Raw genomic sequence first — 17,641 nt, forward strand, 5'->3', positions numbered from 1 at the left:
TTTGATTTTGAATTGTGAAGTTTAAGTGATCCACATCTTTGTTCTTTGCCGCAAGAATACTCGTTCACTCAACCAATTGTGATTTTTGTGGTTAGCAATGATATTCGGGAACACTTTGTTGATGAGTTCGTCCATAGTTGAGACTAAATTGCAAAAATTCAGCGGAAACGAAATCAATCCGTTCGATTCATCGACAGGAACACGGCCGTTACCGATAGTCAGCAATTGCTTGGAGAAATCTTTGGCAGATGGATCGTTTAGCAATGCAATTCGCATGTTTGTCGTCAGCTGAAGTTTCTTCATATAGCGCCACAGAGTCGATGATTTGAGGCAAGCATTTATCTTGGCCGATCTTGGAATGATTGGTAGTGTTTGGCGGAAATCGCCAGATAGTAGAATCATTGCGCCTCCAAAACTTCTTGAGTCGTTACGCAGATCTTTCATAGTTCGATTAAGTGCTTTCAATGCGCGTTTGTACGCCATTGTGCATTCATCCCAGGTGATGATTTTACTTGCTAACAAAACTTCGGCCATTACTGAGTGTTTCACAATGTTGCATGTCGGTTTTTCAGTCGTTTGCAGGTTTAAGGGCAATTTCAACTTTGAATGAGGCGTTCGGCATCCTTCTAGCAACGTGGCCGCTATCCCAGAAGAAGCATTTGCTACAGCATTTTCAGATCTCGCACTCACAGTATCCAAAATCAATGACATGAGGAATGTCTTCATACTTCCACCGGGCGCCTCGAGGAAAAATAAACCACCATTTTCATCATTAATTGCCTTCATTGATGTATCGTACACTTCTTTCTGTTGGGGGTTCAACAGTAGTACATTCGTTCGAACTGATTGGTTCAATGCATCTCGATCATAATATTCACATTCATGTTCCAATTCTCGATTGAAAGCGTCGTACATTCCACGATGTGGCGTTGGCATTCCTAACTAACAAATTGCTGCACGTGAAGTAACACATGTCTTCGATCAAAAGAAAAGCCTGGTTATGTTATATAATCTCCTCATTCACCTCGAGATCGGGATTCCCTGAACTGACACGAATTCGATGTAAAATGTCATCTTACATGTCATCCTTGTATTTGTTCTACAGTTCAGGTGGATTCGATGGGAAGCATGTCAAAATAATGATAGTAAATAAAGTGCGTATCTGACTTAGAGATGCAGAAACAATTGCTTCAGCGATTGTCATATGGCAATGAGTATCGTTTTCAAGCAAATTGAGTTGTTGACATGAAGCACGAAATGTTGGGCACACTACACCATTGACAGTTAGACATTTCGACTATCATTCTTTCTTTTGTTTGTTTGTTTCTTGTTTATCGTTTCTGTCATGTATCAGAGATGGCGTTGTATATGGATTTAAATTTTTTGTGATTTTCTTTTATTTTCGAATGCGCGAATGGTTCATTGTTCAAAATGTCAAAATGTATGAGAAAATAAATTTTATTCATAAATTTCTTTTCCGTGAATTTTTCCGATGTTTTAATAGTTATTCTGCTTTTCGGGGCTGAGAAAAATCCAACAAATCAAAGATCGTAAAAATCGGTCCAGCCGTTCTCGAGTTATAAATGGTGTAACTAACCCGACTTTCTTTTATATATATAGATGTATACTATTCACTCCTACTTATTAAGTAATAAATTTGTGTTCTCCTAATTATTTAATTAATAAATACCCGCAGCAATATAATCAGTTAATGTGGGTTTAATGATTTATTTCCTTCCAAACTCGATAATTACCCAGTATTAATTAAACTAACTATCATAATACCTAATAATAATTAAGAGGTGAAATTATTTGAATTAATTTTTCTATTGTTAGTCATCGAATAATAATTGGACTTCTAAGTGAATTACCGAGAATAGAATTGTTATAAATTAAAAACCTAATTTTGCTGGATTTGTTTTCTCAAAAAATGACGACACAGAAATCTTCTAATGCGACTTCCTGTTATCGCCGAGATCTTGTTGTGGACAGTTAGTTAGTAGTTGAATAATTATTCATATTGAAAGTAACTTTGTCGATTTGCTACATGTAATACAGGCTGTTCCCTTCTTAGATGCTCCCATACTGGCCGAAAACAGCCGAACCCAATCAAACATAAAAAAGTTAACGTTTATGTTGTCGACTATAGTCTCAGGTTGGTTTGAAAATCAACATTTTGTGTAGGTAATAGCACCTGTCCCAAACTTGATTTAGATTCCCCCTAGACAGGTAGAGCATTAAGTGTGATCTTTGTGATCAATTAAGATAAATGATAATAATAATTTATATATTGTAACAGATGTCAGGCGTTTATTTTTATTATTGACATGAAATTATTTATTTTTTATTCAATACTGAATACATAATATACGTACATAAGGTTTAAAAATGTTGGATTCTTAACCAAAGAAAGAACATAATTTTTGGAATTTGAAGTACCTCAGTTAAAACATAGATACAAGAATTAATTTGTAAGGATCGCAAAACTGATCAATAGCTTATAGCGCCTGTACACGTGCATGGACTTCATGCCACAAATAGTGAAATAGCTATTGTGATAATAATAATGCTATTTGACAGGTTGTGAAAATTGGTACACGTTTGCGTGGTGTAGTTCATTTTCTTTCTGGCAGATTCGCCATCATCGTTTTACTGTGCAGGCGCATGTCTCACAAGTTCCAACTGTTGTGTGAAAATTCAGAAGCTTCTGAACTTTTTTTATCCATGTATGCAATCTTGCAACTTGCACGATAATATGTGTTTATACGTGAATTTTCTTGTTATGGCCGCAATAATACGTACTGTCAGCAGTAAATGTATGCATGTGTGAACGGGGTATTAGTTCAAGTTCCACTCAGTGCAATTTTTTTTTAATAATATGTAGGCTTTTGAGGTTTTCCAAAAAAATTTACAATAAAAGATTAGGTAAATCAAAAATGTTATCAGAATTGAATATTATAATATCAACATGTAAATCAGAGAAATAAAAAGCAAGCTTGATTTTTGGTGCTGCAGAGATTATCATATTATGGAACACTTATTAATTTTATGCTCGTTTTTTGGGAACGGGTGGTTTTACCTCTATATGCCCCTCAAACTTTAGCATGTGTTCTTTTTCAACATTCTGCCATAAGTTGAGGTTGAAGCGCCACTTTGCAGGTGGAATAAACGGAAGGAATTTGCTTTCTTCTATGTTGAAATTTGTTACTTGAAAGAGGCCGACCTGTCAATTAAAAACAAAGTTAAATAATAATCATTCGCTACTTATAAAATTAAAACTTACACATGGTTTGCAAGAAGGCAGCACGGAGCCATATTTGTTCTGGTAAATAGATTAGATGCACAATTTAGATTTTTATAATGGCTATTTATTTTAAGACTCACCCATAAGTTATTTAACACAGGTAAATAATTTGTAATATAACATCTCAAAAGCATACCTACTCGACTTAAATATTACTCTATAGGTATTAATAATATGTTTCTGTTACCGCAGGACATTTCATGGGTAAGTTGCTGTATTTACGGAGAGTTTCTGTAACTATTTTGTCCTTTTCGATCAGATGGCAGACATGTTCATTCGTTTTTATGATACTCTCTTTGTATTGGTTATTTTTGAATTCATAAGTCCTCAGTTGAATCTGTCAAAAGAATAATTGAACTCATCAGTTTCATGTTATTTTTAATTTTAAATGGATTTCATGTTAAATAATATTATGTATGAATAGATTTCCAACAATAGGAGTATATTTTCTTATAACCACTCTTTTTTTTAAATTTACATTAAATCATTATAAAGTAGATTATTGATTAAGTAAGTACCTATATAAATTTTTTGATAATACAAACTTAAGAAAGCAGTCACAATATTATAGTCAATAAAGGGTTGGTTAACTTTAGAATTTACAATTTCCGTTATAGGTATAGTTTTACTATGACAAATTACAAAAACAATTCACCAATATGCAGGGAATAAAATTAATTTGTGTCTTTATAGGTCCTAAACCTAATTATATCACAATTAAAATTGAGGTAAGTACATAGATTTTTACAAAATAATGTACCTGTATCGTGTAAATCTAATTGAAGTTTGTTAAATTTGACTTTATCAGGCTACAACTACGCCCTTCCAACATGAAACTGTTCTACACTCCTTCCGCAGTGTATAAACAGCATGACGGGAGTAAAAATGCAGCCGCATAATATTTATAATATGGAATTAAGCACCAATTAAAAATAATAATTGGATTATTTGCATTTTATATTAAAATACAAGAATAATTAATTACAAGATAAAAAGAACATTTTATAATATACTTACAACGTTTTTAAATTTTCTGTTGAATCATATAAACTTGACTTGGTAGCTTGATAGAAATAATACTGAAATGTCATTTTGATTTCCATAGTAACGCACGTATATATTAATAATTTAGTTGGAAGGAGCATCCGCTTAGCAACCAATAATGGTGTCGGAAATAACTTTTCATACAAAACAGAATTAACTGAAAATGAATTCAATTCTACTAAAAGATGGCTAAAAGTATTAAAAAAATGGATTGGTATCGTGTTCTGATATATTCTAAAAGTTTCAAATGTCTAGCTAGTCGGGAAGTTAGTTAAAAATCGATTGCAAGATTTGTACCAGACAAAGAACCACCGGACAAATAAGAATACGAGCTAAGAAAAACGTAATAAAAATAGTTAGGCATGAACAGTTGAATAATATACCGACATTCAAATATAGGCCCTTGAAAATAAAAAGGCCCCGGATGTGAGTCTAAAGTGATGCATTTTTGTTTTTAACACCAGGTTCCTTAGTATCTACAACTACATAGTATCTACACCATGGCCCCGGGGGGCTACAGGGCTCAAGCCTGGGGGCCCAGCGAGGCGAGTGGAGTAGATAAGTGAGATAAACACACATCACAAATTTTCTTTACTTACTAGTAAAAAAAGTCGCATGTGGCGCTATTTTTCTTAAATAATATTAAAATTTATGGGGATGTAGGTACAATACAATTTTTAATTGTGTATCAATACTCGAGAACTCCATAAGTAATTCAAATGGATATATTGAAATATACAATAAAACATTAAATACACACATTAATTTTACCGCGCACACCATTTGGAAAACGCTACTGTAGAGCGTCACACTACCGTTATCTTTAGCGATAGGTAGGGGGCCCGCCAAAGATCCTAGACTGGGGGCCGCTTTAGGATGTGACTCCTGCAATATTAAATTTTAAGAAACAGATTGCGCTTACGGTGACATTGACTCCACATGGTTGTTTCAGAAACACCTTGAAATTGAAGATGTTTGGTAATGTCCTGTTAAATCTTTTAAGTGATATCTCTACATCGGAAACATATTTGGGGTTTTGATACGTCACAGCTGCTCTCTCGAATATCAGATTTGTATGCTGTAAACAGATGTGGAAATGAGGCTTATCATGTGGATTTATCCATCATCACAATATTTGTATTGACTTTACGAATAATTTCTGTTTGTCCACTGTCAAACATTACACATTTTCTAGTCTTTTGAAGACCAATTATTATCTTTTCCGCTGGTAACTTTTTGTTTTTAGATAATAATATCGTCGCCATAAAAGCAAAAGGACACTTGTGACATTTTGACAGTATTGATTTACCTACCTATGAATGTAGTTTTGTTTGTAATTATCTTCTTTACATTATAAGAAAAATTACATTATTTATTGAACTAAATCCATTTTATTACAATTTATGAAAGAAAATAAAAGTCACTTGTGTATTTTTGTAGACCAATCTTCAATTAACATAATATTATGATAAAAACACATACTTACACGATTTTACCAGTCTATATATGCAGTGGTTACGTAAATTATATTATAAGCAAATGTGTAATTATTTTAAAATGTGTAAAGGCATTTGTAAGTACAAAAAAAGATTTTGTTGCAGAAAAAGGGGTCTTTGTGGCGAGAACCTTCACAAGATAATATGAAAAATAAAAAAATACATTTCAATCTTTGAGTAACAAGTTACCTTTACTCTGAATTTCATTTCAAAATATTAAGAAATAACATCCACACGATTTTTTTCACTAAAATAAAACTTAAAATGCGTTTTTCTCAAAACTCTATTTTTGCACATGTGGCCTTTTGCTTTTGGGGCGAGGATATTATAAACATTAATCGAGTGTGGTTAATCTTATGGTTTAAAAATGATCCTCAAGAGAACAAAACTATTACTAGTATCAAAAATAGCGACACCAACACAAGTTTTGTCATTAACAGCGAACCAATTAAACGCGTGAGCCATTATAAATATTTAGGCACATGGGTCAATGAGAAATGGGACCAGTCTCAGGAAATAAAAACTAGAATTGAGATCGCAAGGAGTGCCTTTCTCAAAATGAGACGCCTCCTTAGCAACCAAGACCGTAAACCTAGGTCTGAGACTGTGTATGGTGCGTTGTTATGTTCTCTCAATAATTCTTTTCTATGGTATGGAAGTATGGACGCTAAACCAAGAAATGTCACGGAGACTTGTGGCTTTATAGACGCATACTCAAAATTCCTTGGACTGACCGGGTGACAAATATTGAACTTCTCAATCGAATGGGAAAGGACCGAGAAGTTCTGCGTGGTATCAAAACCAGAAAACTAGACTACCTTGGTCACACTATGAGAGGACAAAACTACAGCATTCCCAACTTGTCATCCAAGGACAGATCAACGGTGAGCGTAGCAGAAGACGACGCCGCATTTCGTGGCTTAAGAACCTCCGTGATTGGTACGAGTGAAAGTCCACTGGACTATTTCGGGTAGAAGATGATAATGGTAAGATCGTCCTGATGGTGGCTGACCTTCTTTAAGGAATGGCACAATAAGAAGAAAAATCGAGTGTCGATTTTCCGATTGTTATTTATAATTATACAATATAAATAAATTTTACATAATACAAATACATAATAATGCATCAATAAATATTTTTTATTATATTTTTATAAGTAATAATAATGTTTAATTGTGGCCGACCCCCAATGAAACAGTTGTGAATATCCATGGGTTAGGAAACCGTGATCAGGTGTTTCATGCCAAGAAGGATCTCTGTAATAGTTACTGTTGCATCTAGAAAGAGTATAAATTATTTCTCACCCTTGCTGTTGATAATATTGAAAACTTTGCCAAAACTAAGAAAATCGCTATAAACGAATAACTTTTCATTGTGATGCTTTTTTATCCGAATAATTTACAATATCCAACAAAAACATGCTTATAATAATATTTAGCTACAGTATGTTGTATTTATACTTTCAGAATAATCAGGGATGATTATTATTACGATAATTAAACTATTTCTACGTATTCATTAGGTGTATCCGCTTCCAGCTGAATCTGTATAAATTTGATGGACAGATCATTCAAATCAAATCAAATCATTTAATTATGCCAATTACACGAAAAAACTGATGATAATATCATAATCTATATTCTATCATATGAATACATTGTTTGTAATAATATAATGTAAGGTCTCTTGGTGATTTCATTATATAATAATTATGTATTATAATTTCTGTCGTTCTAATGTAGAGGAGCCATTTGATTGACGACCCAAAAGTCTAGGAACCAAAATTGCCGGATTTGTTTACACTATACTAATGAGCAATGCACGATTAAGACTTGCCACCAATTACGACGGCTAGACACAACCACAGATTGCAGGAATTAATAGTGTAGGTCAAGGGCTAGGTACCATTTTTTTTCGATTGACGGCACCTTTGGAGCATCAGTATTTTTCCACGGCTTTCTAGACCGAAGTCGAATTGTTTTTAGCTGTTTTCGCCAAAATATTTGGCGTGCATTTTTCAAGCAAGTATTAATAGACAATTTTGAAAAGTTTTTAAATAACAACTGTCAGAATTTTAAATGAATGGTAAGTATTAAGTAAAATAATGGTACAGCAAGAAATAATATTCAAAAATCAGTACATAGTAAAAATAAATAATCATTATTTAAATGACATGGGCCAATAGATAAAATCAATATCCATTATTATTTTGATAGTATGAAAAGTAAAAAACATTCAATGGGGCGCACGGCATTTTAGGGTTACCATTATCGCATATAAAGTATATTAGTCTATGCATTCAAGTATGTATCATTCAACCTGCATCAAACAAACGAAATCGGACGGTTGGGTTTGGGATGGTTTGGGACCGTTTGGTAAATGTCCACGGAAACGCTTTTCTAACTAATTAGTGTTGCCAATGCTTAAAATTAATTCAATCATTTATTTCCATAAAACGGCAACTCCTACGTCACAACACCATTACCATAGACTAATATTACCAAACAAAACAAAAACCTGTCAAAAACGAACTTTGAAACGTCAACCGGCAGTCTTCAGCGCGTCCGAATAATAATTATTGTACAACACTACAACGAAGCCTAACAACAGTTAACGCGATCAAACAGAAATTGAGACGAAGTTTACGTAGATTCAAAATGGAACACGGTAAGTTGTTTAAGACTATTTAAAACAAATACCAAAGTGTTGTACCCACGCGTATAGAAGTCAGTTCTGCGGAACTGTCCATATTGTCGTAATAATAAATAGTTTGGTAAAATAAAATTAGGCTTGGTCGCGGTGTTACAGATATCTTTGGCTAATACTATATCGATGTATATCTCTTACTCATCCCAAGATAATCAATATTCATGAGTGAGATGTTATGGACACCAGGTGGATTTCTTGCAGCATCTCGTTCCCTACTAAACATAGCATGGGTTGGTGTTTACAAAGTACTTGGTATTTTCACAACCTTTAAATACGCAGAATCGATTTTCACACACTGTCTGTCCTTGTAAAAGTGACAACCATGAATGTCTCAAACATTATAGTTAATACTCGCAAAATTTCAGCTGCCTAATAACATTACAAAATATTCAGTTTACACAGCAATGATAAACAATCTACCCTATTTTACTTTCATGTATAAAACGCATCTTTGAATGGCTACCTTCATACTGATTATTAATGTGTATACATTTTGTTTCAGAAATACCTTTGTGCTGAGCCAGGGTTGCGTATTGGAGTTCCACAGCACCATTGTGCAATTGACAATCTTATGCTTGTGATCATTTGAGCCGCGTTGACTCGGACCGAGTGCCATCCAAGCGCACTCGTATGAGACAGCTTTATACAAATTACTCCTATCCAAGCTAACTTGGATGAGTAGGACGCGGTTCGAGTAGCTTGGATAGGAATAATTAGTATAAAGCTGTCTCATACGAATGCGCTTGGATGGCACTCGGTCCAAGTGTACTTGGACCGTGTGAACGCGGCTTTACCAACTGATTTTTTATATTTCCTATGTATGGTTGTATTTGTCCGACACAGTAATGTGTCACATAATGTTCCTTTGCTATTTTATATTTAAAAATAATATTTCCATTAACATCAAGTGTTTACTTTTGATCTGTGCTATAGTTTTTGTGATAGTTAAGTTGATTTGTTAAATACTTAAGTATGTGACCTTTTCCATTATTGTAATTAAAATTCCAATGCCCATTTTTAATCTAATAAAAATATTAAAAATATTCTACACTTTCTTTTTTAAGCATTACCATGACAATATACTTTCCATCATTAATTCACTTTATTTTAAAATTTGATTGAACTGTATTGGCAAGATTTGAAATTAGGACTAATTGAATCAGTTTTAGAATTTATGAAAACTAGTCTCAGAATTAGAATTTATGCCCAACATCATGATGTAATCTCAGTAAACTAGCACTAGAAAATCTGGTGGTGCCGGATGGTAACCTACGGAATGGTACTTATGGAAAATTGTAAAAAAAAAACAAGTTTTAACATATTATGATTTTATTTCAATAAAGTAATATGTAATTTTAAAAGAGCAGTCTAGTTTTATTGTTATATCACAATGGTATCCTGAGATACAACGCGAATCTTCTATATCTTTCCAGATCAGCCAGTGGGTAAGTACCTGTAAGGCGTGGCTAAGTCTATCATTGCATCTTCCACGAGTCCCTTCTCCAGCAGTTTTTAGCGTATATGGCACTATGCCAGTGGCTGAAATCACACCCGGCTTTGTGGGGTTTTGAACCTGAATTGTGTGGCTGTATTCCAGTGAATTATTTTTATATGATATTATATTCGTTAAATAATAGGCACTTACAACACCGAAACAAATATTATGTAGGTACTGATTTCCACACCACCCTGGAGGTATAGTGCTATGGTGCGTTTTTTTTTTACTTTGTGGTTTCCCCAGGAGGCATATTCCACAGCGTTTTATATTTAAAAGTCTCTTCATTATGGTCAATATTAGTAATATATATGTACACAGAAAAAGAAGCCTTCTACATATTTTTCGAAGCTCAGTATAAAGTTGACTGAGCTTCGAAAACAGATGTTTGCGATGGATACTGGTATGACTGTAGGAGCAACGAGGAGGTATAACGCACCAAGCAGCCTATCATCGCACTGAGAGTGAAGAGGCGACATTGGACCTGGCTCAGCCACGTGCTGCGGATGCCAGAAGAGAATTTCAACCTGGCTTGCCTGTTCTTCAAGTCAACTGGATTCCGGCGTCCTAGAAGGCCGCTAAATACTATCTATAGAGTATGTATGCCGGGGCTACGGGATGCTGGTTTGACCTGGAACGATGCAAGAAAACTGGCAAACGACAGGGATTCTTGGGCGCGCCTCGTGGTGTCTATATGCTCCAACTAAGGGATGGATATGGCCGAAGAAGAAGAAGTAATACTTTTGTTATACTTATTATTTTGAAACTATTGCTAACCTAAGCAAAAATAAGTATATACAATGTATGTAAATATAACTACCAACCTATATCTAACCATTAAACAAAATAGAAAACATATTTATAGTGAAGTGTGGAAACAAATATAGTAACTAATAAAGACTAGGTAGGTACCTAAATAAAATTGAAAAAACTAGACTAACTAAAACTAATAACCTATATCTAACCAATAAACAAAATATTAAAGACAAATTACACTAGGTAAGAGGTACTTTGAGAATACCAGGTAGGACTCCATTCAGTTGATACTTTTTGCTCCCACAAAATCTATATTTGATGAAGTAACAAAATATACCTACTAAGTACCGGCGAACAACAAATAGATACCATAGAAACAAGTTACAGATAAAAACATGATAGGTAGGTAGGTACTTAACTGAAATATTGAACTCTGCCTCTACACATACTAAAAGCATTAAAAATTTTATGGAAAGTTCCTGGATGCAAGAAGTTGAGCTATCTCATTTCGTCTATCTGCGCCAGCTGTACTATTATTGCGGGATAAATAGGATGAACCTGCTTCAACACTATTTCCAGTAGGTGAATCAATATCCCACTGAAACTGGTCATTTAAAGACATATTGTGTAAAACACAACATGCTCGAATAAAGTGAGTAATTAAAACAATGTTTTAAGTGGTAGAGTTGTCTAAATTTTTGTTTCAGTAGACCAAATGCGTGCTCAATTTTGATTCTAATTTTACTGAGTTTGGTATAATAATTAATTTGAGTTTGATTTAGTACTCCCCTGGCTTTATAAGGTGTCAGCAAATTCCTGAGGCAGGGATATCCACTCGTCGCTATAGGATTGGTTTCCCGAATATCCGTTTTTGTCGAAATCGTCCTCTTAATGCAGAATATTTTTTTGTATCTAATTGGACGAGAACCATCCCTTTCTTTAAATTACTTTGTAATGGTAATGAATACATCATTCATATGCTGTAAAAATAACAATTTAAATATCTCCATGTATTTAAATATAGGATTATGAAATTTGTTTTTCGTCTCCTGAACATTTGGTCTATTCGGGAAACCAATCCTACAGCGACGCACTGTCGCCAAGTATATATTTGTTGTTACATTTACTTGGTAGTTGTCTATACAGTGAAGAATTTCGATATACTCGACTATCATGCACTGAGCCTGGATATCCAACATAGATATTTCGAAATTTGAGATTATCATCACACACAGCCTGCAACTAAAATAAAGGATAGTTAGTCATACAGAAAGCAATAAAATCCTGCTCCTGCAAACAAGTATGGCACGAATGAGATTTGTGATTTTCAGCTAGGTACTTGGAAAACTTATTAAATAACATTCTTTGAACCAGTGCTATGATTAAATTTATGTGAGATTATTTATTCTTTAATCTAAGGCGAGTCTTTTTTATTATTTTAAAACACAAATATATCTAAAACAAAGAAATATCATAGAAAAATATCTTGTCTTACCTGCATTGAATAATATGATTTCTTATTGATGTATGACAATGGATCATCTTCTGGCTTATCTATTTTTATATGACTACCATCAATGACACCGATGACTTCCGGAAACCCGTTCTCCCTAAAAGCCATCTCTATAACTGCTTTCTCAGAATTCGTTGGCCATTGTATTATTTCTGGGGATAAATTACTAATAAACACAGTCACTCTTTTGATGACTCTGGAGAGAGAACCGATAGTGATATTAAATCTATCAGCCACATCTCGAAATGACGCAGTTTTATGTCCAGCAAACCAAAGGAATATCAGTAAATGGTTAGTGGCAATGATTCTATCATTGCCGCCTCTGTTCTGGGTTGGAAAATGAGAAGAATTTTGAAATCGTTCCGTGAGATCTGCATGCACATCTCTAGAAACGCGAAAATGCATCATGAACTGCCTGTCCGTGTAGTCTACAACAGTCTCTTCGCAATAATTTTCATTTTTCTTATTGGCAATGGGCTGAAAGTCTTCCAGCATGAAAAAATCATCATCAGACGAATCTTCCGACGACGATTCAAAAAATAATGGGATAGGTACATTGAAATAAATCCATTGTATTGAAAACCAAAAATACAAAGTACTAAATCTAAAATATATTAATATTAACATATCACGATGATCTTACACATGCCAGAGAATGCTGTTTTTAGGCATGTCGATTTTCCTTAATCCTACAAAATATTATATTAAAGTCAAATGTCGAGAAAATAACAAACGAAATATTTGTCGAAAATCTTGGATCGATATCGTTTTCAGGTTATGTATACTTTTTAATGATTTCCCGTTTGACAGATCGTCTTAGTCTATGAATCGTCCGAATTGGTTTGAAGTTTCATGTCAAACCATTTCTGATGATCCGAGAACGGTTTGATTTTCAATGATACACTGAACCAAACGTCAAATCTCAAACCATTTCCGGTCTCATACAATTTGTATGTATATTGTCTATGGTTTAATTGGATTTGTTTCGTACATGTTGAAAGAAACGAACCTATATCGGTAAGAACAAACTATTTATGATTATATTATAATTAAAGGAAGATCAAATAATAAGAAGTCGCAGAGGTGCAGAAAAAAGAGCTAGATGGACATTTCACACAATAAATGCGAATATGATTAAATTAATAATTGATCAAAAATATAGGTTCTCTAGGTAGGTACTACAAATATTACAGAAATCATTTTTTTAAACTATGTACATTTTTATTACCTATTATTGTCTAATTTTATAAAAAAAATGAATCTCAGTTTGGGTACAACAATAATTAATAGTATGATATTAAGTTTATCTCAATTAAAATTGTATGCTAAATTAATTAGTTAGGGTTCCCGGATTTTTTATATTTTACATGTTTTTTACTCATCACTACAAAAAAGGTTTTTTTCAACGTCTTTTAAAATTACTAATTTAATAAGTAAGTATTAGTGTAAATGCCGAATCAGATAATAATTTAATATTGTTAATTTATTACAGTATGTAATGTAAACAAGACCGTGAAACGTATTGCCATTGGCGAGCCAAAAGTCCGAGGACAATTAATAAGTCGTCCGATTTGTCTATGCTCTGATACTGATCAACGAACGAATAAAAAAATCGAGCTGTCAAAAGTTGCGATTATCGGAATGTTTTCCGATAATCCTAAAATGTTGTGTTATTTATATGTAGACTTGCATAAAATAATATAACAGTAAAAACAACATATATTTTATGTTTTCTTTTATGAATTTCACAAATGTTTTTAGTAATAGGTTGTACGTAATTGAAGGAAAAGATTTTTATGTTACTATCGTTTGACTGGGTGTGTATTCTAGATTATCATTTTCAATCATTCACATTGATCGACATCGGTCGTCTTTAGTAATAGGTTGTATGTAGTTGATATATCATTGAAGGAAACGTCTTATTCTGTCATATGTTTGTTACAATTGATTATTATTGTGAATTTTTGAACACAAGAAATACATTTATTGTAAACAACTGAAGTCTGTCTTATTATTTAATTCTGATAGGTACTGAAAATAATATGTAATAAGCACTATACAAGTCTGAAGTATGTCTTGTTATTATTGCAAAGTTGAAAATGTATATAATAGACACTACAATTTATTTAACTCCGCGATGAAGTAGAGATTAAGGGTTTGAATCTCATAAGGTAAGGTTACATATATCTTTGAAGTGCGTTTAGATCAAGAGTGTACACAGCTACCTACAACTAGTGGTTCGGAAGGTGCAGTTAAGTTAAGTTACAGCTGATAGTTAAAATGAAATAGTATCTTAAAGGCACTAGAAGCTTGCTCAGGAGACTCGCATTGCATCATTGAGCCATTTTATAGATACACAAATGCTGCTACACTAAATGGGCGTAAGGGATGAAATAATAGAGAAATACCATTCTAATAGTACAATCTGTTCTGGAGAGCCAGATAGAAAGAACAATACTATCCTACTAAATTTAACATAATAAGGAAGCTACTAAATAAGTTATTTCTGTAAAAGAAAAAATCTGTCCAAAATAGATTTTATACTGACAAATTGATATTTATACTTACCGTTAATTATTTAAATAATTCCCGGAAATTGTTTAAATAATTCCCTATCATAATTTAAATACTTCCATTGTTATATTATAATACTTACCAATAATCATTTTTTACTTGCTGTTCATATTAAATAGTTCCCACATTTTTAATAAAATACTTGCTCGATTTTTTATTAAAATACTTGCTGTTAATGCATATATATACTTACCCAATAATTTGAAGCCAAAATATTTCTTTTCCATCCAAAAACTGAAGATTTAACCACCCGCAATACACACTGTAGTACAAACCCCTGTGGGTCTATTCTATACTTTACGACCACTAAAGTGATAAATATTATCAAACTTAAGGTAGGTTTGTATCAACGTATTAGCACTTATTGTAACAATTACAATAAGATGTTTGTAATTGTTGCAATAAATGCTATATTTTAACAGCACCTCTCTTGCTGCTGCTAAATTTTAAAATTTAGTAATTATTGCAACAATTACAAACATCTTATTGTAATTGTTAGAATAAGTGCTAATACTTTGATAGAAACCTACCCTGAGTGTGATAATATTTATCACTTTAGCGGTCAGATAGGATAGACTCACTGGTTTAGATGAATATTTCTAGGACGGTTTATACATGGGGATGTATCGTGGGGAGTTGCGGAGGTTTTGGACATCCATCAATTCGCTGCGTTTTGAAACCATTTTGTCTCGCTACACATTTAAGGGCGTGCAACATCTCCGCACCCCCATGTACATTATCTCCACATCCAAACCATACCTGAAATGTTCACCCAGGTCCTAGACTGTTACATCTTGCGATTTGAGGTTACGTCCAGCCGTCGTACTGAGCGCGGGGCCTAAAGCTCTCCGCCCATGACAACCATTAGCCGGCTCTCACATCACAACTCGCCTTGTGTGCCTGACGGCCATAAATTAAAACCTTCGAGACTGCCGGCGAATGTTGCACGATCACAACCTCGCACATCTGCCTAGCGCTGCTAGCTCTAGCTCTACCAAACGCAGCGACAGTCTGGAGAGAAATGGCCGATTCGCCCGATTCTACAGCTGTGTGCATGCGCGGAGTCGATATTGGCCGGACATCGACATGCAGGCTTTGGCCAATGCAACTAGACGAATGTCACAGGGTCGCAGAGTTGCAGTTGCATCGGCCAATCTGCGAAGCTCCATTTGATAACGTTTGTTTCTTGGTTTACGATGACGTCACATCGACGAATTCGTCGTAAGACGCATGCGGCGAGTTCTGATGTGCGAGCCGTCTTACGCGACAGGTATATATTTCGACAGGTGTCGTAACGCTTTGGCGTGAAACAAACACCAGTTGATTTCGATGACTTTTTTTTTTTTTTTAATTTTCGTAACCTATTCATTTGGTCATTTTTTTATAATGTCTCTAAACTGCGATTCGTGGATATTTTGTTTGTTTTTTTCCCGTGGAAGAAATATAACGCTAATCGCTTAAATGCTAATCTAAAATAAACTGGCTGAAAGAAATATCTCATGACTACAAATGTATGTATTAGTAAACAGTATGTTTGATGTATTTATAATAATAGATACTTACCCTGCAATGAGTTTATTTTAGATTTGAGAATGTCACAAAACACGGTATCTCATAATAGGCACCCTTCCTCTATTATCTAACCTAACTATCATAAAAATAATAATTGAGAGGTAAAATTATAATAATTTATTTTTCTATTGTTAATTATCGAATAATAATTTGTCTTCTAAGTGAATTACTGAGAATAGTATTTACATATCTACTACTACTACAGCGACTTATCGCTGAGATCTTGTTGTGGGCAGTAGTTTAATAATTATCTATATTGAAAGTAACTTTGACGATTTTCTACGTTTAATATAGACTGTGTCCTTTCGTGTATTGGTCAAAAATAGCCGACCACAACCAAACATCAAAATGTCCACTTTTATCTTGTCGAACTATAGTTTATTATGTCTGCAACCGCTGAATTTGAAAGACGTGAATCATTTTTATTTGTCATCGTTCATCATTGTCTTGACTAATAAAAAAATCATGTCGTGCCGCTCCTTGCTGAAGATAGGAGAATCGAAGAGTACCTACCTAAATGGAGATGTCCTGATCGCTTGCCATCAGATGCTGTAGATTGTAGACGTTGTAGTCTTCGAAGGATCCATTTGAAAAGTATTGGCAGTAACAGATTGCTAACACAGGATACTATTTCTAACTTTAAAAAGTAAACTGGCATGTCCGGATCTTAAAGGCCACCTATAGAGCATACCCAGGCCTTGAAATGAACTGGAGCGCACCGGAGCGCCGTCCGGATCGTGGAATCGGTAAAATTATCGCTCCGTCTCGTAGAAAATACAATTTGACCGTCTTAGCTAGATAGGTCATACATATAACAAAAAAATCTAATTTATTAATTTTTTTATAAAATACACATAACATTTGATAACTCGTTTAATATCTTCAGAATATCGGTTCGTTAACCTTTCCATTTCAAGCGCTGGGCATACCACTTAAAAATATATTCTATTGCTGCAATATTCTTCTAGTAGATAGAGCATTCACATGAAGACGTACCTAATAACAAAAAACGGCACAGAAATTTCTATTTCGAATACTGCATCTTTAATGGTACCATCCTTGGAAAGTCGACGTTCTCTATCTGACCAGTATTTTCTGTTCAAAATTATCAATGGTTTTGTTGACTCGCCAAACCTACTCCAACGGGTGAGTTTCCATTGCCCATCAAGATTTACGCA

Source organism: Rhyacophila brunnea, unplaced genomic scaffold, assembly GCF_057557595.1.
Source record: "Rhyacophila brunnea isolate RB1 unplaced genomic scaffold, BYU_Rbru_1.0 scaffold_18, whole genome shotgun sequence".
Lineage (NCBI taxonomy): Eukaryota > Metazoa > Arthropoda > Insecta > Trichoptera > Rhyacophilidae > Rhyacophila > Rhyacophila brunnea.